We start from the raw sequence: 21,851 nt of genomic DNA, 5'->3' as shown, positions 1-21,851 counted from the left end.
CATAAAACACACCTTGGCAAAGCTACATTTAGACTACAACACATTCTTAAATTATACATAGTCAAAGAAGAAATCTTAAGAGAAATTAAAAAATATTTTGAACTCAATGAAAATGAAACCACAACTTATCAAAATGTGTGAGATGCAGTGAAAGCAAGGTTTAGAGGGAAATTTATAGCATTGAATGCATATATTAGGAAAGAAGAGGGGCGCCTGGGTGCCTTAGTCAGTTAAGCATCTGACTTTGGCTCAGGTCACGATCTTGCAGTTCATGGGTTCGAGCCCCTCATTGGGCTCTATCCTGACAGCTCAGAGCCTGGAGCCTGCTTCAGAGTCTGTGTCTCCCTCTCCCTCTGCCCAACCCCCCCCCCCCCAAAATAAATAAATATTAAAAAAAAATTTAAAACAAGAAAAGAAGAAAGATGTTCCTATTTATTTATTTTTGAGACAGAGAGAGACAGAGCATGAGCAGGGGAGGGGCAGAGAGACAGGGAGACACAGAATCCAAAGCAGGCTCCAAGCTGTCAGCACAGAGCCCAACGTGGGGCTCAAACTCACAGACCGCAAGATCATGACCTGAGCCAAAGTCAGACGCCCAACTGACTGAGCCACCCAGGCACCCTAGAAAAGAAGAAAGATGTAAGATTGATAATCTAAGGAGGAACCTCACGAAAGAAGAGACACAGATGGCGAGTAAGCACATGAAAAGATGCTTAACAACATACGGCATTAGGGAACTGCGGTTTAAAATAACAATGAGGTACTACCACACACAATAGAATGGCCAAACGGCGAGGACGCGAAGCAGCAGGGACGCGCATTCATTGCCAGTGGGAATGCAAAATGGTGCAGCCACTTTGAAAGACAGTTTGCATTTTCTTACACAAAGCCAAACATACTTTTACTGTATGACCCAGCAATCATGCTCTGTAGTATTTACCCAAATGAATTGAAGACGTGTGGCCGCATAAAACCTGCACGGCTTTTTCGTAACTGTCAGAACTTGGAAGCAACTAAGATGTCCTTCAGTAGGTGAATGGGTGAATAAACGATGGTACATCTAGACAATGGGATATTGCTACTGCTAAAAAGAAATGAGCTCTCAAGCCGTGAAAAGACATGGAGGGAACTGAAGTGGCATATTGAAAAAGGCTACATACTATATGATTCCAACTACATGGCATTCTGGAAAAGGCAAAAGCTACGGAGATAGTCAAAACATTAATGGTCGCTAGGGACTCGTGGGGAGGGAGTTGAGTAGGCAGAGCACAGAGGATTTGTTTTATTAAAATTTTTTTTAATGTTTATTTTTGAGAGAGAGACAGAGAGTGAGCAGGGGAGGGGCAGAGAGAGGGAGACACAGACTTTTACTGTGTACGATACTACAATGGGGACACCTGTCATTATGTATCTGTCCATAAAGTGTGGACTTTGGGTGATGATGTGTCAGTGTGGGTTCGTGGATTGTGACACATGTACCATCTGGTGGGAGATGTTAATAGCAGGGGGAGTGAGGTTTGTGTGAGGACAGGTGTATATGGGAACTCTGTACTTTCCGTTCAATTGTGCCGTGAACCTAAAATTAAAAAAAAAAAAAGGCAAAAAAATTGTGGTGCACCTCAACTCCCACAAATAATTTGAACTAAGGACAATATACAATAAATAAACCTAAGGGAAAATATTATTTTTTCCTATGATGGCATCAGAGCTTTTTTTAGAAAAAATAAACTTTTAGGGGCACCTGGGTGGCTCAGTTAGTTAAGTATCCAATTCTTGATTTTGGCTTAGGTCACGATCTCATGATTTGTGAGCTTAAGCCCTGCATCAGGCTCTGGGATTCTCTCTCTCTGCCTCTCCCCCACTCATGCTCTCTCTGTCAAAAGAAATAAATAAACTTAAAAAAATTCCCCCCCTTTATTTTGTGTGTGTGTGTATGCATGCATGTGTGTGTGTGTGTGTGTGTGTGTGTGTGTGTGTGTGCGCCTGACTTACTGGTGTCCTAAGAACATGCTCCGTCTTCCAAGGGGGTAGCTAGCACTGAACTGCCCAAACACACAGGCTGTAACTAAGGCCAGACCCAAGGAAGTCAGGAAGGAAGAATCCTTTGGTGGGGTGCTATCATGGTCAGGTTCACAGACAATAGAACACGTTCCTCATCAGGATTCCTGCCCATAAGGCCACTTTCTTGGCTGGGCTGCCCCTTCTCTCTCCCTGCATCCCTGCAGCTGCGGCATCAGTGGATGGAAAGTTCTTACACGTGCCGTGTAGCTAGCCCAGTGGATGGATGGGTCACCTCAGGCCTCAGGTGCTTTACTCTTTCTAAAGCAGAACTGAAATTTCACCTGGGCAGTTAGTTCTAGTGACCACAGAACTTTCGTTTCCCTTTTGTTGTAAGGAGAAAGTTCTGAACACTACTATTTCACCATGAGTAACTGGGTACTGGGTGGGGACTTGATTCACACGTGTGGTTCCTAACCAGCAAAGCACTAGAACCACCTGGGGGAGCTTGGTATGAGGCAGAGGCTTAGGCTCCACCTGGACGGGTGAGCAGGGAGGGTCTGTAATTTCCTTTCTTTTTTTTCATTTTTAGTTTAGTTTTTCTTAAAGTGTTTATTATTTTGAAAGAGAGAGAGAGAGAGAGGGAGAGAGAGAGAGAGCGAGCGAGAGAGAGAGAGAGAATGAGTAGGGGAGGGGCAGAGAGAGAGAGAGAGAGGGAGAGAATCCCAAGCAGGCCCTGTGCTGTCAGCTCAGATCCCGTGGCAGGGCTTGATTCTATGAACTGTAAGATCATGACTTGAACCAAAATCAAGTATTGCACGCTCAACCGACTGAGCTACCCAGGCACCCCAATTTTAGTTTCTTTAAAAAAATGTAACCTCTATGTCCAACGTGGGGCTTGAACTCAGGACTCTGAGATCGAGAGTCGAATGCTCTACCTATGGAGCCAACCAGACACCCCTCATTTTTAGTTTTAAATCATTACTTTTTTTCGCCCAGTTTTATTGAGATATAATTGACATATAGCGCTGTATAAGTTTAAGATATACAGCATAATGATCTGATTCATGTATACTGTGAAATGATTCCCACAGTAAGTTAACAGCCTTTGTCTCACATAGATACAAACACATATATATTCTCCCTTGTGATGAGAACTCTTAGAATTTGCTCTCCTAACTTTCTTACATAGCATATATCAGTGTTAACTATAGTCATCCTGTTGTACATTACATCCCTGATGCTTATTTATCTTATAACTACCTTCCTCCTGTTTCCCTGAGCCCCTCTGTAACCTCAAATCTAATTTCTTTTTCTATTAGTCTGGTTTTTTCTTTTCTTTTGGTTCCACACATAAGTAAGATGATACAGTATTTGTTTTTCTTTGACTTATTTCACTTAGCATAATGCCCAGGTTGTTGCAAGTTGTAAGATTTCCTCATTTTTTAATGGCTGAATAATAAAGTGTTCCTCAAGGAATTCAGATGGCCTTCTAGGCTTGGGAACCACTGGTGCAGAGCACATAGCTCCTTCCCCCTTCGGCCCGAGCATATTCGGTCTCCTCTAAATTGGCCCCATATTTTCATGCCTCATTATCCTTGCTCACTTCTCTCTCTCGCTGCTCCCTGCCATAATATTTTTACATTCACTTTATTATGTCACTTATATGATATCATACTTGTTTCCATATTTCTTTCCCTGACCAGATGAGCTCTTCAAGGGCAGAGATCATGTCTCATTCATCTTTGAGTTTCCTGCATTCAAGATTGCCATGTATAGCTGAGCAGGTTGTTCACTGCTCAAAAGAGCGGGGTGTCTACACATACTAATAGAGGTTTATTTACTTATTTTTTGGAAACGTTTTTATTTATTTAAGTAATCTCTACACAACCTGAGATCAAGAGCCACATGCTCTTCCAACTGAGCCAGCGAGGTAGTAAAGGTTTATCAAATGAACAAACGATCCAATCCCTTTAAACTCTGGGTCTTACCAGATCAAGTAAAGATGCAGTAACTTTCATCTCTATCACCTGAAAGTGGAAGCAAAATTTCAGAAATTAGTATTAATTCGATTCATTATATACGTGTGTGAGTAGCTATATACATTATATGTGCACGTAGGTATATGTGTAAACATACACATATATGGTAACTTCAGCTTTGTAGACAGCACTGGACCAAGTTAAACAGGTGATTGGCAGACAATTCAGCTGGTTGCTATTCTTCTAATGACATTTAAATGTGCGCAATACTGGGTTACAGCTGTGTGTGGGGGAGCTTGCATTTTGATTCCACTGATGTAGTAAACAATTCTGAGATTGTTCCATGGCCAAAAATTTTTTTTTTTTTTTAGATTTCATTTTTAAGTAATCTCCACACCCACTGTGGGACTCAAACTCACAACTCTGAGGTCAAGAGTCACGTGTTGCACCAACTAGCCAGCCAGGCATCCCCATGTCTAAGATTTTAAAATAAGGTCTTCTCTGGATTAATCTTTCTCCCCTTTTGCAGGGGGGGCGGTGTGTAGAAGAGGGGATAATTATAGGAGTTCCTTCTCCTTGGCCTACATGGATCCTGAGATGTACAAATAATGTGGGGTAAGATAGTAGGATGTAAAACATACTCAACTATGTCCAAGCTCGGGAATGTTGTTTGGAAAGACCAGTGCCCACTTTCAGGCACTGGTTAATTTGATTAGATTGAGATTGATTTGATTAGATTAATTAGATTAATTGATTAGATTATTTTGATTGAGGCATCGGGACCTCTAGAAGTCAAAAGAAGTTCAGAATTTTTTTTGGGGGGGGGTATCTCCTGATAAATGGAAATATGAAGAATGCCTGAATCAGTGTGATACAAATGTGGTATATTTAAAATGTTTGGATTTAACAAATGACTATTTTTATCCCCCCCAAATGTAGTTTTATAATGTTATTTACAAGCCATAATGAAGTTCTAAAGCAACATTAAATTTTTTTAACTTTTTTATTTATTTTTGAGAGACAGAGAGAGACAGAGCATGAATGGGGGAGGAGCAGAGAAAGAGGGAGACACAGAATGCGAAGCAGGTTCCAGGCTCCGAGCTGTCAGCACAGAGCCTGATGTGGGGCTGGAACCCATGAACTGTGAGATCACGATCTGAGCTGAAGTCAGATGCTCAACTGACTGAGCCACCCAGGTGCCCCAAAAGCAGTATTAATTCAAAGTAGGTTCTAAGTGACATGGCCCAGTATCAAGTGCAGTCCTTCAGCATAATACAGTGGCCCTGGTTAAATTCTTCTGTAGATGATGCGAAAAATCTGAGTTTGAGGTCTTTGTCAATGTGAATTTAATCGACAAATTGAATTACATGTCTCCCATCTCCTCCCCCAAACCATACTATGTTTGCCTAGCATCAAAGACAGAACTTGGGTCCTATTTATTGAATTCATGAGAGCTGAGGGTGTCCAGTGTAAAGACTCTCACTGGGAATGAAATTACTGTGAAGGCATCACGAAGGGCATGTTGGGCAGAGAAGCATGAACTGGGTGACTAGAAGCCCTGACCATTCAAATATGCAAATTTTCTTGGTCTTCCCCTGGAATTGAGAAGGAAGGCGAACTTGTTTTGAATTCAGGCACAGTTGGGTAAGCACGGGATTGGTCTTAGAGAGTTATTTTGACTTTTGAACCCAAGTGCATTCTTGGGTAGCCTCCTCTTGAGTTGCATGTTACATATGGTGAATGGAATGTGCTGTGGCTATAGAATAGAGTTAATGAGGGCAGTTTTCCGGCAAATCAAGTCCTTGTTTATGCACATTCTTTCCTCCTTTGGATATGAAGTCATATGCTCTTCTGGGGTTCCAAGTCATACCGGAAGAGGTGGAGACACATGGCAACATCTGAGGCCAAGCAGAAGGAGAAAAGCCCTATAAAAGGTAGAATTTGTGGAACTGCAATCTTCAAGAACCTCAGATTGAACCCTGATCCTGGTCTCAGGCTGACCCATGACCCTAGCCAAAGACAGTGATCAAGGGGAAGACCAGTTAAGTTTATATTATGGGCCAATGGTCAGCAGACATCTTCTATAAATGGCCAGAAATAGCATTTTAGGCCTTTTTGGGCCGCACAGTCTTCATCTCCATTGCAGCCACTCAGCTCTGCCGTCGTAGCATGAAAGCAATCATAGTTAATTTGCAAGTGAATGAGTGTGGCTGTGTCCCAATACAATTATACACACACACACACACACACACACACACACACACATATATTTTAAAAGTTTATTTATTTTGAGAGAGAGAGTGCACGCGTGCATAGGTGTGTACATGCACAAGTAGGAGAGGGCAGAGAGAGAATCCTAAGCAGGCTCCCTGCTGTCATCGGGAGCCCCATGCAGGGGTCCATCCTATGAACTGTGGGATCATGACCTGAGCCGAAATCAAGAGTTGGAGGCTCAACCAACTGAGCCACCCAGGTTCCCCTAAAATTTTCTTTATAAAACAGGTGGCAGCATATATGACTGACAGGCCATAATATGCTAACCCTTACTCTGGAGTACCACGAACAGAAATCTGTGCATCCTCAAGAAATATCAAGTCTCAAATATAATCGGAGAGCACTCTTGATTCCATAAATGGGACTCCCTGTTTAAGTGAGCTTGAATCTCAAGTCTATTATTTACAAGTTGTGGGCCTTGGGAGAAAACACATCCCTTTTCTCATCTCAGGCTCCTTAGTTGTAGTATGGAGATTGTAAAAGCTGCTCTGCCTCCCCCAGGATGATGATGACACTCAAATGAACTGTAATGCACCGACAGAAGCTCTCATTGGTACTCTCATGGAAGTGCAGAAACACCTTATGAGTTAAAAACTGAAGCGCCTTAATGGAAGACATGGTGATTATTCACCACTGAATCTTTAGCACCTGCCGCATGCTGGCCCTCGGAATAAATTTATTGACTTTAGAAATGAAATAGATAAAATATTTCCTTCTTTCAACTCAGTGTGGTGTTATTTGAGTAGACTGGAGTAATCGACGCTTGCAGAGAAACAGTGATTTGAAAATAGAACGTGAGCCATTTAATTTTTGGAGTTTAGCTACATTTGGGGAGTGTTTCTGGACCAACTTGCCTAAACAACTTCGGACTTGCAGAAAAGACTCCCATCAGGATATTACATACACATTTCCAACTCCACTCAGATATACTGGAAGTGTTCCATAATTGAGGGAGGGTTTTCCCTCAGGCCTTTAAAAATTTCTCATCAGTAATATCCTCACTGCAAGAGAATCCTGAGCCATCTGACCGAGCACCCCTGGGACAGTCACTTGTTTCAACACTGATCCCGTGGTTGGACGTGACCATGTGCACAGACTCCCCAGACTCACAATACTAGCTTGTTAAGCAAGTTGAGAGTTTGTTTGGTGTTTTACAGATGTGTCACTGCCCAGATAAAGGCTAAAGATAACAGTCTGAGTACTATTGATGCCAATAAAAAGAAAATGAACCCAAAACCTTAGTTATGTTGACTTATCCTAAGTCAAATGCAATAGTCTCATTTGCCTTTCCATTTTGAAGGCAGCATTGAACAGTTGAAAGAACAAGAGCTTTGGACTCAGCCAGACCTGAGTCAAAATTATGATGATAGCATGTTAGAGAACTGTGGCCTTGTATGGTTGACTTAATCTCAGTTGTAAGTCTCAAGGTTGTTGTGAAAGTAAGACAGGTCAATGGAAATGGAGGTACCTAGCACGGTTCTGGCTGGCACCCATTCTTGGGTAGGAGTGGAGGAAACTTCTGAGAGTTGGGAGTTGTTGTGGGCTGGGTGGCCTCCCCCACAGGAATCTACTACAGTGGCCTTCTTCCAGGGCTCTGCATTCTGCTCATCATAGTTAGGGTCAATGAGACCTCTCTTGGCTGAGAGTAGATGAAAACCATTTTGGATCAGGGTATGATGTGGGGGGAAATGTTCTTGGACAACCTTGAAAGGAGAGACCAAAAGACTCAGGGGTAGGAAGAGAGGCCTAGGTGGCCAGACCCATCCCACAGAAAGGAGCCACCACCAGTGAATGACCAAGGATCTTTTTGTTCATTCCCTACAAACAGTTCCCTCCATTAGCTTGTATAATAAGGATTTATCTGCACTGAATGTAACGTAGATGCTTTTGGGAGCGACTTGAGAGTATGGTGTGCTGGTTGGGAGAGTAGGCTTTAGGATTAGGCTACCTGTTAGGCAGGTTACTTGGCATCTCTGAGTCTCAGCTTCCCTACCCCAGAAGATGAGAGTATTTATTCTCTACCCTCTGTGTCACTGCCTTATCTTGTGACTTCTGCCTTGTCATTGTGGCAGCTCACTCATGGTCTTCAAAGCTAATCACTGAGGTCTCTGGGCAGAACTGTTCATTTCAGACACTCCAGAAGCTGCTGGCCAGCCTACCATTGCCTGCCTTTGGGTCAGGTGTAATCAGCATGGCCGGCAGGGAGACAGGGTGGATATGATCACATGAAGTAATCCAGAGGTGGCTGCTTAGCCGAGGACTGTGGACCGAGCCATTTCTCACCAGAGATTGTGGATGTGATGTGCATAATGATCTATGTTCAGGATGCAGAGATAAGACAGCGATCTTTAATGCAAGGTAGACAGCGGTAATGGCAACAAAGGAAGTGCTGATGAAAAGCTTTCCAAGTTCAAATGAGAAAGAATTTGCCTTCTAGCTAGGGGAGTAAAGGAAAAGCTTCATGAAAGAAAAGGCCTGCAGAGCGTCTATTACCCTAGGTCAGTTAGGGCTCATACCCGAACTTGAAGATGAGGGTCAGTCTCACCCAAACCTCACGACTGGGAAATTCAGGGAGTTCCTCCAGTGAACCCATCCCATCCCCCAGCCACAAGCATTGATTCAAGGATGGTGTGTGACAAAAGTCAAGCAAGCCAGGGACAGTGAGATCTACCAGGAAGCAGACGTGCCTCTTCTCTGCTGAATTTGAACATGGAAGTATGTGGCCTTAGAAGCCACTGTCAGTTATCTTACAGGCACAGGGGGAGAGACTTTTAAGTACAGAACCCTCTCTGAGGAGGTACAGCTGGGAGGGGAGGGGAAGAGAGAGAGAGAGAGAGAGAGAGAGAGAGAGAGAGAGAGAGAGAGAGAAACTGGGCCCTGGATGCATCATTTCAGGGAAAATATGGGGAGTTGAGGCATTAGTGAAAAATACAATTTGCTGGGAGCACTGGAGCAAGGATGTTAATATTGGAAAAGCAGATTAGAAAGAGATCACGGAAGGTCTTGGATGGGGAATAAGAGACTTTCTATAGCCTTTCCATAGGCAATCAGAAGCTATTGGGAGTATTTAAGTACTGTGCTATGAGTGGCGTTGTGGGTAAATAATCAGTAATGGGTGCAAAATAGATTGGAACAGAGAGAGGCTGCACCTGGGGGGGGGATGATGGGGAGCTCACTATGATAATCTGAAGACCCGAATGGAGCTAATGCAGTGGGGCTGGCAAGAGGAGAGTGGGGGGAAATAAAAGCACAGGGTCAAGATTGTAGATAAAGATTTTTGTCACTAAGGCTGCGTGAATGAAGCAGCCTATATGCAAGTCAAGCCTGGAGGAGCCCCCGCCTCAAGTTCTTGGCTGGCTCCTTTTTTTTTTTTTTTAATTTTTAAATTTTTTTTTTTTTTTTATTTTTGAGAGAGAGACAGAACGCAAGCAGGGAAGGGCAGAGAGAGAGGGAGACAGAACCCGAAGCAGGCTCCAGGCTCTGAGCCCTCTGCACAGAGTCTGACGCAGGGCTCGAACTCACGAACTGTGAGATCATGACCTGAGGCGAAGTCGGACGCTCAACCGACTGCACCACCCAGTTGCCCCCCCCCCTTTTTTTTTCTTGGCTTGCTCCTTTAGGCCAGTAGTTTATCACCATAAAAGATGGGTGTAAAAGATTAGACAACAGGTTAAATAAAAAATTTTCTTCAGGCACCATCCCACAATGCAAATGGAGCACGATGATGACATTTTACGACATTGAGAAGTAGTTTGTGGTGTTGACTCACAATCTGTACTGTTAGCAAACTTTAGGAGCTGTTTATACACAGTACTAGCAAACTACTTTTGAAGGGGGTAGCATAAAGCATACACTTCCATTTGTTGAGAGTTTGTACTTTTTTTCTAACTGGCTGTGTGACTCTGAGTAAATCACTCACCCTCTCTGAGCTACAGTTTCCTCGATTGTAAAAAGGGGAAGAATAGAGCTTCTTTCTGGGGTTCTGGTCCTCACCTCATGATGTTATAGGAAACCCCCTTGCCAGTTTCTAATAAATTTAAGATAATGAAATAAACAGTAAAATACATAAAAGTATTCAAAAATAAATAAATACAAGGTAAATAGGTTTCAATCTCTTTCCTATCTCTCTCCTGTCCTTTTTTTTTTTTTTTCCTTTTCTGAGTATGCTTTCTGTTTGCAGCCTGCCCTTAAACAGATACTATTTGCATTTTTGCGTTGTCACAGCTTGGTGGTAGGTTTTCAGCTTCATGTAGATTTTCTGGTTAAGGCAGTCTTCCAGATTCTGGCACCATCTGCATTACAGGATTGGGATGGCCTTTCTCTGTCCTGTATTTTAGAATGGTGGAATAACTAATACGCAGTCTTTTATTATGATGATTTGCTCGAAGAGCTAAAAGCCACTCCTGATTTATATGGGGCGCCTGGGTGGCTCAGTCGGTTGAGCTTCCGACTTTGGCTCAGGTCATGATCTTGCCATTCGTGAGTTCCAGCCCTGTGCTGGGCTCTGCGCTGACGGCTTGGAGCCTGGAGCCTGCTTCAGATTCTAGGTCTCCCTCCCTCTCTTTCTGTCTCTGTCCTTCCCCCGCTCATACTCTCTCTCTCTCTCTCAGAAATAAACATTAAAAAAATTCTAAAAAAGCTACTCCTGATCCATAATAGTGGGGAGAAGGGGGTGCTTCTCAGCAAAAGGCTGTGGGTATGACGAGCATTGTGAGTGGTATCTCTAGAGCCGGAGGGTGATATGAATGGCTAACGCAAGGGAAAGTGATGAAGGCCATAGAAGATGCATCGCTCAAGTCCCATGGCTAGGGGAGAGCCACTGTTAGGGATCTAGTGTCTTAGATCTATCGACAGCTCCCCATTTCCCCTGCACTACCATTTATTCTGAATGTTTACTATGTGCTAAGTGTTTGTACTATTTCATTCAAGTCTTGAGATAACCCTAGGAGGTAGATAAGGCATTATTATTAAGCTCATTTGACAGATAAGGAAATTGACGCTTAGGTCATTTGTCTGAGGTCACGGAGACAGAGCTTAGTTAAGGGACAGAGCAAGAACTTGAATCCTGGCCTTAGTGATTTTAGAGCCCATGGTTTTAACTATTGTCCCAGATCGCCTGGGAAGCTCTCTCTTATCTTTTCTTTTACAGGCACTTGATTTATGTCACCCATCTGGAATGGGATGGAGTGAAAAAAGGGGATTTGGGAACTATTGTCTCTTCAAGATTACTCAGCTCTTTGATATCTCCCCTGGGAGCCACGTTGACTGTCGGCTAGAAGGTGCTGGAAAAAAATAGATAGCTCCAGGGTGTTCACTTGTATGCAATTTATTATTTCTAAAGATAAGGCTTAAGGAGCCGTCTATATTGCATTCTACTTCTTCCAATGAATGAAAGCAGAAGGGCATCTGTTTAGCATTTGGGACAGGCACCTGGTTCACCCTGGTTAAAAGAGAAAAATAAAGGGGCACCTGAGTGGCTCAGTTGGTTAAGCCTCTGACTTTGGCTCAGGTCACGATTTCACAGTTTGTGAGTTCGAGCCCCGTGCCGAGCTCTCTGCTGCCAGCCCACAGCCCGCTTCAGATCCTTTGTCTCTCTCTGCCCCTGCCCCTCTCGGTGCATGCTCTCTCTCAAAAATAAATAAAATTTTAAAAAATGAGAGACAAAAAAAGAAATACTAAAACATAGTAATCCAGATAATTAATCCCTCTCTGGCTGGCTTGCCCACTGCTTTGAGTATGAGACTCAAAGACGATAATTTAAATTTGGGGCTGCCAAAAAAGGATGTACTTACGCTTGATTAATTGGGAAAGCTAAAGATCTCCCCAGGAGAGGGTTGGATTCCCTTCTGGGTCTAGACCTTCCGGGTTCTGGTCTGAAGCTTTGGGAAAGTGCTGAGGTTCTACCAGACGGTGAACTGGAAGGGACATCATCTCATTTAATACTGCCCTTTACCTGTGGAAGGCACTGAAGTCTAGTGTGCTAAGTACCTGCCCAATGCCCCTCCAAGACCGGCTCTCCACCCTTTCCCGACCTGCACTTTGTCCTGGGAGGCAGGCCTGTGTGCACTGCTTTGGTGGCTTTCCTTATTCTCTGGTCTCCAGTTTGATCAGGCCGGAGGGAAGCACGCACAGCCGAGCAGAAGTCAGAGGAGAGCGGCTGCTTCTCCCTTGCTCCTTCAAGGCCTCGGTGGAATAAGGGCTCCTTGTAGTGACGAGCCCTGAGATGCCACACGATCCATCTTGCGCACACGTCTTTGTAAGTAGCTGCATTCTGACGCTGGAGTCAAATCGCCCAGTTTGGATGGTGCCATCTGTTTCCTGCGGGGACCTTGACTGATACACCCAGAAAGGTTGAATGACTTGTCCAAGGTCTCAGGAGGATGTGGCCACATACCAGGCTGTGCTAATGAGAAGAGATAACGCTGGCATACTTTACTGTTTATGAAGAATTTTCATCACCAGAATCTCAGGTGCAGGAAAAGCTTTCCACTTAGAGATTAGAAAAGTGAATCTTCGGGAAGAGGAGCCATTGGCCACGGCTGATGAGCGACAGAGCTATCCTCAAACCCAAGGCATGGGCTGTGCCCGTCCCACCCCATGGCCACCTCCAAGTCAGGCCAAACTTCTGATCGTTTACTGGCACTACTCCGGTGTGGCGCGTCGGGAGAGCACGGGCCCCAGAGTTCCATCTTCCAGGCCCAGAGCTACTGATGCTCCCTGCACAAGCCAGCGGCCATGCGAAGAAAGTGATTTTACACATGAGGGAAGTGACGCTCAGAAGGCTGAACATCTTATCCAAAGTCACGCAGCTGGGAAGTACCTGGAACTTGAACCGGAGCCCGTCTGCCCGCCCTTTCTGCTGCCCCGAGCTGTCTTTGTGTGCACAGGTGTGGATTTCTGAAGTTACTGTAGGCTGCAGACCATGCACATCCTTTGTATTTTCTCTCATCAAACCAGTCTCAGCCTGGCCTTTACACTAACTCTGGGACCTTGGCCTGGCTTTCCTATTGGGAAGCCAAGGAGGCTTTTGTGGATAAAACATGACAGAAAATGGACTGTAGCTGATTAAGATCAAGAGATAACATGGGAAGGCCAGGCAGGCCCTTTGTCTGAGTTAGCCTGGGAAAAATGCAGCCGGGGTCAGAACCACCTCCTGTTCCTACTGAGGGGATAGCGGTGCCAGAGGGTGATTTTCAGCTTTGATGGGCATCTCAGTTAGCAGGGCTGAAGGGTCCATCTGATCTATCATCTTGGTAAAAAAATTCCCCTGGGCCCACTAACTTTCATGACATAAAAGCAGAGTAGGGGGCTGTTGTTGGCTGAGCATCGACCTGGGGTCACCCACTCTCTGTTTGGCCTCGAGGACTCACTCCCCCGGTTTGGGCCTCGGTTTCCTTATCTGAAATATGGACGAGATGGGTGACTCCAGATGCCACCTATCTTCCCAGTCTGTCGTTCATGAGTTCGGGGGTCTGGGGAAGTATGTGAGCCTTTCAAGACCTCCCCACTTGCTGACACCCCTCCCATCCCTTAGCAGGATATCAGGGTTGTACTGTTGGTGGATTTGCATCAGTCAGTTCACATTTTCTTCCCTATTTACTCACATCCATGAACAGCTGGCCGAGACCAGGCAGTGGTTGCCGAGGGGGTTGCAGAGGGGGTTGCAGAGAGGGTAGGACTATCTGCATAGCATTTGTGCCTGCCACCACCCCTTGAATGGCGGTTAGCAGATTTGGGAAGTATTCTAGGTTATGTGCTGGTCCAACCTCCCCTTACTTTACGACAGTGACGAGCAGAGCCTGGGATGCTAAGTGACTTGCCCAGGATGCCCGTGACCCGGGGCCGCCACCCTCCTGGAACACTGTGCTCTTGCCGCCAAAGAAGACTCACTGTGCTTGGTGAGGGTCTCCGAAGACGACTGCTTTGAGGATAAAACAGAAATAATAAACCTACAGTGTAGAGAGAAACACCATGGAAAGCGTAGACAAAAGACGAAGGGGAAAAAGGTCACGTGATGCCACGCTGTTTTGGCTGAAGCAGAGCAGGGCTCTTACGGGATGCGCTGGAACCTGGCTTAAAACCCAGCAGTGACTGAACTTCTTGTTCTTATTGGCAGGTTCAAGGGGTAGCGGCTGCTGTGTTTTCTGTTCGGGGAGGGCCCTTGGCCAGAGTTGCTGAGTACTCAGCGCAAGCCAGGTGATGAAGCAACTGGCAGGACCGGGAGAGAGGGAGAGCGTTTCTCCTGGCTGAATGAGGAAATGGGTTCCATGGTGGTACGGTCTGGGGACGGGGTGGTCCCTGAGACAGGTGGGTAAATCTATGGGGACATTTGCTCCGTGGGAAGGCTTGCTTGCCTCTCGTGCCCCCCTGTACAGCTTTGTTCTCTTTCCGTGTGTCCTAAGAAAGAGCTGCTCTCGGACGCGTTTTGGCACCGACGCCTGTGCCTCCCACAGCCGATTAGAAAAATTCTTTTCAAAACTTAAGGCACAGGATTTTAGAGTGCCAGGTCTAAGGACCGTAGAGCTCAGCTAGTCACATCCGGTTATTTAACACTTGAGGAAACTGAGGTTCTGGGATGAAAGTTGGCTCACTGAATGCCACGTGGTAAGATACTGGCAGTGCTAAGCCTCCGACGTAGGCTTTCGGATTCCACTTGGTGTGATCTCAGGCTAGGCAAACGGTACTCGTGTTCTCAGCCAGCCTGGGATGGTACAAGGGAGTCAGTGCTTCTAAATAAGTAACTGGTAGCCTTAATCCCATATACATAATAATGAGCTGAAATGTACTGAGATCTTATGTGCAAGCAGTTTTACACGATCTCATTTAATGTCACTTGACCTGTGAAGGAGGTGTTATTATTGCAGGTGTTTTACATAAGGAAACTGAGGCCTAAAGTGATGTAACTTGCCAGAATTCACACAGCCAGCAGGTAGCCGAGTGAGAATTGTAAGTCTGAGGCTGAACCTTGTTGTCAGGTCATTAGATTAACATCAAATAATCTTGTAAAATTTGTTCTGGAGTGAGACATAAGTTTTAGGCATCTTTTCCCTTTCATATTTGAATTTTTATTTATTTATTTTTTAAACGTTTATTTATTATTATTTTTTTTTATAAAATTTTTTTTTAACGTTTATTTATTTTTGAGACAGAGAGAGACAGAGCATGAACAGGGGAGGGGCAGAGAGAGAGGGAGACACAGAATCTGAAACAGGCTCCAGGCTCTGAGCTGTCAGCACAGAGCCCGACGCGGGGCTCGAACTCACGGGCGGCGAGATCATGACCTGAGCCAAGTTGGACGCTTAACCGACCAAGCCACCCAGGCGCCCCTAAACGTTTATTTTTGAGCGAGAGAGACAGAGTGTAAGCAGGGGAGGGGCAGAGAGAGAGGGAGACACAGAATCTGAAGCAGGTTCCAGGCTCTGAGCTGTCAGCCCAGAACCTGATGTGGGTCTGGAACCCATGAGCTGTGAGATTATGACCTGAGCCGATGTTGGAGGCTCAACTGACTGAGCCACCCAGGTGCCCCTATTTGAAATTTTTCTAACAATTAAAAAAATTGAGGGGTGCCTGGCTGGCTGAGTCGGTAGAGCATGTGACTTGATTTCAGGGTGGTGAGTTCAAGCCTCACAATGGCTGTAGAACTTATTTAAAGAAAACCTGACACATAGTTCACACTTGAATGTTTTATGTAAATTCATATAGGACTGAACTTAGTGTTTTGATTTCTTTTTAGATTTTATTTTTTTAAGTAATCTCTGCACCCAATGTGGGGCTCAAACTCACAACCCCAAGATCAAGAGTCAAGCTCCAACGACTGAGCCAGACAGGCGGCTTAGTGGTTTAAAGCAGAAGTTCTCAAGCTCTAGTGGGCATAAGAATCACCTGGAGAGTTTCTGAAAAACCCAAGCTGTTGGCCTTTCCCCCAGAGTTTCTAATACCTCAGGTCTGGTGTGGGCCTGAGAATTTGCATTTTTAAGTTCCCAGGGGCTGCTGGTGCTGCTGATCTAGGGACCTCACAGAGAATCACTGACTTAAAGGACTCATGCAAAAACTTTGTGTCCGCTGAATTTTCTTGCATCGGGTCTCATTTTCCAAGTTAAGTATACCTCTCCCAGAAAAGAGTCTTGTCAGGAAATAAGGGAAACAATGTTATCACTTGATTGCTTAACTACCATTTCAAAAGGGCTGCAGAAGGGCCTTCAGTTAGGACGAATTGTCTAGCAGGCTAAAGACTTGGGCTGAAAAACACCAGCAGGAATTAATAGATCCCAGCCACATCTTCTGCTCCTGCCCTACTCTCAAGATAGAGGATTCTGGGGGGACAAAGGGAGAATGGCTGAGCTGAGGTCACATATCTATTCCTGAGCCAATTACCGCAGCCAGGAAAATGTGATGCTCTGATTGGCCAGACCTGAGTCACATGCTGACTCCTAAATCAGGAAGTGAAATGAACTCCTGGAAATAATTCCACTAGGGTGCAGACCCTGTGGATGTGAGTGGTCCCTCTAGAGGAAGCCTGGGGATGAGGAACATCAGAAAAAAGGGTAAAGTGGAGGCCAGGTGGCAAAAACACACATGCCCACCTTTCTAGTTGCTAAGCAACCTTTTACATTTTAGTTCTGGTTATGCTTATTTCCCACAAAGTTCTCCTAGCACAAGGGCTGACCTCTCTGTAGATGAAAGAGGGCCAAACCCAGGGGGTCTTGAGTGAAGTGGAAAGATCTGGGCTGGAGATTTGGGTTGTAGTTCTTTTCTGCCGTGAACTTCCTTCCCTCTGTGAGTCTGTGTTTTCTTCGGCTATAAGGTGAGGAGACTGGCGAGGATCTCAGTGGGCCCTTGCAGTTCTAATTAGGGCTGTGGTTCTGGGCAGTGTCACAGGCAGCGGGGCCCTCCCAGTGCCTTTCACATGATATCTCAGAAATGAAGGCAGCTTTTTCTAAACATGGGAGGTACCTGACACAGAATGACCTGGCTTACTGGAAAAAGCCTCAGATAGACTTGGCATCAGATAGACCTTTTTTTTTTTTTTTAAATTATATTTATTTATTTATTTTTGAGAGCAAGAGAGCATGCACATGTGACCGGAAGAGGGGCAGAGAGAGGGAGACAGAGGATCTGAACCAGGCTCTGCGCTGACAGCAGACAGCCCCGTGTGGGGCTGGAACTTACAAACCCTGAGATCATGACCTGAGCCGAAGTCGGATCCTTAACTGACTGAGCCACACAGGCGCTCCTCAGAGAGACTTGATTCCTGTGTGACCCAGGCGAGTTAGAGTAGCCCCTCTGAACCTCCCTCTAGAAAGTGGAGTTAATGATAATCCACACTTGGTCTCAAAGGTTGTTGCGGCTGAGAAGGTGCATGAGAAAGTGCTTTGGAAACCTTCGAGCGCGGTGCCGATGGCGGGCCCACCGACCCAGGGCTCTTGCGTCCCAGGCCGGCATGCTTGAGGGACTCAGTGCTCCTGAGTGAAGGCTAACGCTCACATTCAGTGGGCACCAGCCCTTCCACAAGGCACGTCTGATACTTGCAGAGGACTTTTTATACTTGCTATTCTGCCCACGAGTGCCCCATCGGGTGGTAAATTCAGGCCACTGGAAGCCTCCCCTAATGACTCTACCCAAGTAATCCCCACCACCCACCAGTTTCCCTCTCTCTCTGCCTCCATTTGTTTCCTTCACAGCGCGTATTGCAATTCCTATTTATCACTGGGGTCATTTAGCTGCGTATTGCCTTAGCCCCACGACACTGTAAGCTCAGGATAGCAGGGAAAGTACCTTCCTGTTGTATGCCCAGCATGTATGTACTCAATCAGTACTTCTTTTTTTTTTTTTTTAATTTTTAAATGTTTTTGTTTTATTTTTGAGAGAGAGACAGAGCTAGTGGGAGAGGGGCAGAGAGAGAGAGAGAGGGAGACACGGAATTGGAAGCAGGCTCCAGGCTCTGAGATGTCAGCACAGAGCCTGACATGGGGCTCGAACTCATGAACCGTGAGATCATGACCTGAGCCGAAGTCGGAGGCTTAAGCGACGGAGCCACCCAGGCGCCCCTATTTCTTGAATCAAAGAACAAATGCAAAAAGTTAGAGGCCTGTCCCTGTGACTTCTTTGGATTTTCCTCAAAGGTGCCATCCTGTGAACCAGTAGCTCTCAGCACCTTGTGTGAGCCAGGAATGGCGAGAAATGCTGACGGTGCCGGGGTCTTCCCAGACTGGTAGGGAGCGGGCTGCCCTGCCCCTGTCCCTTGACCTTGAGCATGCATGCCCTTGCCTTCCCACTTATCCATGGGGACCCGTGTCTGGGCCCTAAAGCTCTCCTGAAATGATTTTCAGAAAAGGTTCTGATGAAGTCAGGTACACTGGTGAAGGAGAACACTATTTTTCATAACGAACGATAAACCATGAGACTTGAGATGACAAGGATTTTTGTGCTACTTCCCGCAGGACTAAGTATTTTGTAGGGCCTAGTGCAAAATGCAAATATGGGCTTTTAAAAAATTTATTAAGAATGTTGAGATTGTGACAACAGAGCATTAAACCAAGTGCAAGGACGTCCCCCTACCCCCGCCTTTTTTTTTTTTTTTTTTTTCTAAAGTAGGCTTCGCATCCAGCACAGAGCCCAGTGCAGGGCTTGAACTCATGACCCTGAGATCAAGACCTGAGCCAAGGTGCTTAACTGACTGAGCCCCCCAGGGGCCCCATGCCAGGACCCTCCTAAGTGAGAGTTGCACACCCATGAGCCGGACCCTGCTTACTGCCTTCAGAGTCTAGTGAGGAGATGAGTTTGGATTCTCCGGGCTGGCCTGCTGTTTGTGGACACTGTGGCTTCCAAAGACCCTTTTTCCATCAGCTCAAGAATAATTCTGATTCCAGACAGGACTCTCAGCAGCCAGGATACGCCACTCGCCCAAGAAGCTGCCGCTGCTCCTTACCCCCGGATTTACCCCCAGACTCCGTGGTAAGCCAGTGGACTCAGCTAAGCCAGTGGACTCAGAGCAGAGCCAAATTTATTTATTTTTTTATCTAGTAGCTTAAGGAAGCAGGAAAGTTGTTTTTGAAAAACTCCCTAGAAGGTAAACATGATGAATGATGACATTCTTTCATTGTTTACAGCAACACACTGGCATGGAGGGGGTTCGCGTTGCCACCACAAGCTGCTGTTTACCTGTCCTCCGCACACCGCACGCCTACAGCAAGCGACACAGCCTCCTTCCGGGGCCCCACCTTCAGGAATGTGGCCTTATTTTAGAGGAGGGGAGTGGCGGGGAGAGGATGGGCGAGGGCAGGCTTAGGTGGAATGGGAGGGGATACTGGCTTATGTTTCCTGAAAGCCACCGAGGGAAACTCGAAACTGTATACATCAAATTATCCAATCAATATATATTTTAAATAAATGAACCTAGTTGTGTATTCAGTTGATTTTATTTCAGAACAGGTAATACATTCTTACAGTTCAAAACTCCAAAGTTACAAGAAGGTTTATGGTGAAAAATCTTCTTGGCTCCCCTGCCCCTGCGGGTAGACATTACAATTCGTGGGGTTTTGTTTTTTGGGTTTTTTTTTTTTGCACCCCGGTAGAAATACTGTTTGCATAAATGAGCACATATGAACACACCCTTCCACCCTGTTTTTTTTCCCCCCTCCCCACTGATCACACACTTTAACACTGTCCTGTACTTTGCTTTTTTCACTAAAGATTATATCCAGGAAATCTTTCTGCCTCAGTTCACAAAGAGCTTCCTTGTTCTTTTCTAAATATGCATAGTATCTTCGTTGTGTAACTGTGTTGTAATTTATTTAACCACGTGGACGTTTAGGCTCCTCCAGGCTTTTGTTATTACAAACAGTGGTGTAATAAGCGATTTTGACCAGTGTGGTTCAGAGTTTCTCTTGGTTCCATTGGGGAAAATGGAAGTCAGATTCACCCTCCCAATTTCTTTTTCGGTCAGAGTCGAGGGCATGTGCATTTCCAGATCTAATGGAGTGGAATGGATACCACCATTCAACCTTCTGTGAACTTCCACAAGTATTTATTGAGTGCCCACTTTGTGCTAACACTCTTGCAAAACACTCGGGATACTCCAATGCCATGACAGTCCCTGCTCTTCTGGGGAGACAGTCTGGTTAGGGGCTGAGGGAGGAGACCTATGATCAATCAACAAGAAGCCCAAATGAGGCACCTGGGTGGCTCAGTTGGTTGAGCATCTGACTTCGGCTCAGGTCACGATCTCACGGGTCGTGGGTTCGAGCCACGCATCAGGCTCTGTGCTGACAGCGCGAAGCCTGCATGGGATTCTCTGTCTCCCTCTCTCCCTGCCCGTTCCCTACCCATGCTTGCTCTCTCTCAAAAATAAATAAATAAACATTAAAAAAAAATGCCTCAAGTGCTGTGATGGGGTGTGTGTGGAGGGCACCACTTAAATGGGGACTAGGAACAGCCTCTCTTGGATCACTGAGCTGTACTTGGGGGGATGGTACCAGGCGAGATTAAAAATTAAGCCTCAGACTTCGAATTTGTGTGATTTGTACAGCTCTTTCAGACTTTCCCCATCGTATGGCTGGTTGCCTAAGTAGTAGGGATTACTCTCGTAGGGCGGAGAGGTTTGGAGACATTTTCTTGTTTTCTCTCTATTCTGTTTTTGCAAAAGAGAAAATCGTCTTCACCTAGCCGCTCCACAGGAGGGTTACCCTTTGCGCCGTCTGAAGAGGTCAGCCCACAGAGCAGCAGTGGAGGCCAGATCTGGAGAGGGCTCAGCCTTTGTAACTCAGGCCGCCTGAGCTAGCATTCTCATCCAGTCCAAGTGGCCCACAGTCTGCAGAAATGGAGTCTTGTGGTGGAGGCCGCTCGGCTGGGAGGATCCAGATGGTTCTTCAGGCTCACCCCCGTCAGCCTTTTGATTTGGATGCTCCCGGAGCTGGGAGCACTGAAGTGAAGGAAGTATTAACGGGTAGCAAATGTTGATGGGGATCCTGGGCACGGAAGCTGGCGATCTTTCCTTCATTCGAGGATGATATTGAACACTTTGAGCTGGCCGTCCGGCACCAGCCCTGGCTAATCTGGCTGCTGTGCTGAATGGGTGCTTCTCTCCCACCCTCTGCCCTGACCCACACTCTCCTGCATCCTGTCCATCAGCAAGGCAGGCAATTCCTTACTGTTCTTGCCCCTTAAATCCTTCCCATCCTTCAAGTCCCAGCCATGAAGCCCCCCACCTCCCTTATAGCCTGCTTTAAAGCCTTTAGGGCAGGTCACGCATTGTCTTTATTCCCTACAGGGTCCTTTGGGGCAGAAACCTTGACACCCGGGCCCAGTTCTGTTGCCCCTCCCCACCCTGATCCTGGCACAATACAGCCTTGTCCGTACTAGGCCTTCAACACACATGTGTTGTCCGCAGAGTAAAAGCACTGCCCTGGTTTGTAAGACGACACTCTGTCCATAAACGAGGGAGCTGGCAATGTTAGGAATGGCGATTAGCACATTGTTGTTACTTGAAGTTGTTCTAGTGGGTCTATTTCCCATCCAAGTCAGCACTGCCTTGTTTTCTATTTTGGGTCCCATTTCAGCAGAATGATTAAACAAAGGGGAAATCATCAAAAACCACAG

At 45.9% G+C, this 21,851-nt stretch overlaps 1 long non-coding RNA gene across 1 annotated transcript in view; it reads left to right on the top strand.

The window, feature by feature from the left end:
- LOC109245139 (uncharacterized) overlaps positions 1-19,606 on the top strand; it is a 63,895-nt gene extending 44,289 nt beyond the window's left edge. The window contains exon 6 of the long non-coding RNA XR_008421135.1: positions 19,364-19,606. This is a non-coding gene — a long non-coding RNA (uncharacterized LOC109245139). The remainder of the gene's footprint in view (positions 1-19,363) is intronic.
- The last annotated feature ends 2,245 nt before the right edge of the window (positions 19,607-21,851 follow it).

Source organism: Panthera pardus, unplaced genomic scaffold (assembly GCF_024362965.1).
Source record: "Panthera pardus isolate Hobbes unplaced genomic scaffold, ASM2436296v1 HiC_scaffold_12, whole genome shotgun sequence".
In the NCBI taxonomy this organism is placed as follows: Eukaryota; Metazoa; Chordata; class Mammalia; order Carnivora; family Felidae; genus Panthera; species Panthera pardus.
Note: the sequence above shows the minus strand (reverse complement) of the source record. Positions and strands in the feature narration are given on the sequence as shown.